The sequence below is a fragment of the Cyprinodon variegatus genome, unplaced genomic scaffold (genome assembly GCF_000732505.1).
Source record: "Cyprinodon variegatus isolate N-32 unplaced genomic scaffold, C_variegatus-1.0 Scaffold354, whole genome shotgun sequence".
NCBI classification, from domain to species: domain Eukaryota; kingdom Metazoa; phylum Chordata; class Actinopteri; order Cyprinodontiformes; family Cyprinodontidae; genus Cyprinodon; species Cyprinodon variegatus.
The window spans coordinates 615,296-615,901 of record NW_015150807.1 but is presented as its reverse complement, the minus strand read 5'-3'; positions in this window follow the sequence as shown (position 1 = coordinate 615,901).

Genomic DNA, 606 nt, shown 5'->3' with positions numbered 1-606 from the left:
CTGACTGGTTGGCTCAGGGTTTGATGTACCATGATTGACCACACCGGAGTGTGGTCCTCAGCCTACTTAAGTACTGGTCTCCTGATGAGCAGATGAAGAACAGCTGGTGAAGTCAGCTCTAGCCTCAGGAGATCCAGTACGCCCTCTGGTGGAGACGTCTCATTGCTGCAGGAACCTCGGAGGAGGACGACGTCTCCGTTGCTGCAGGAACCTTGGAGGAGGACGACGTCTCCGTCTCTGCAGGAACCTCAGAGGAGGACGCCGCCTCTGTTTCAGCAGTTCAGCAACGGTCTCAGAGGGGGCCGCGGACTGCGGCTCTGGAACAGGGTCCGAGGGGGCCGCCGACTGCGGCTCAGGAACTGGAGCAGGAGGGATCGTCGACTGCGACTCAGAAACAGGCCCAGAGGTGACCGCCGACTGCGGTTCAGGAACGGAACAGAGGAGCCCGCCGACTGCAGCTCCTGGACAGGAACAGAGGAGCCTGCCGGCTGCGGCTCCTGGACAGGAACAGAGGAGCCCGCCGATTGCGGCTCCGGGTCAGGAACAGAGGAGCCCGCCGATTGCGGCTCCGGTTCAGGAACAGAGGAGCCCGCCGATTGCGGCTCC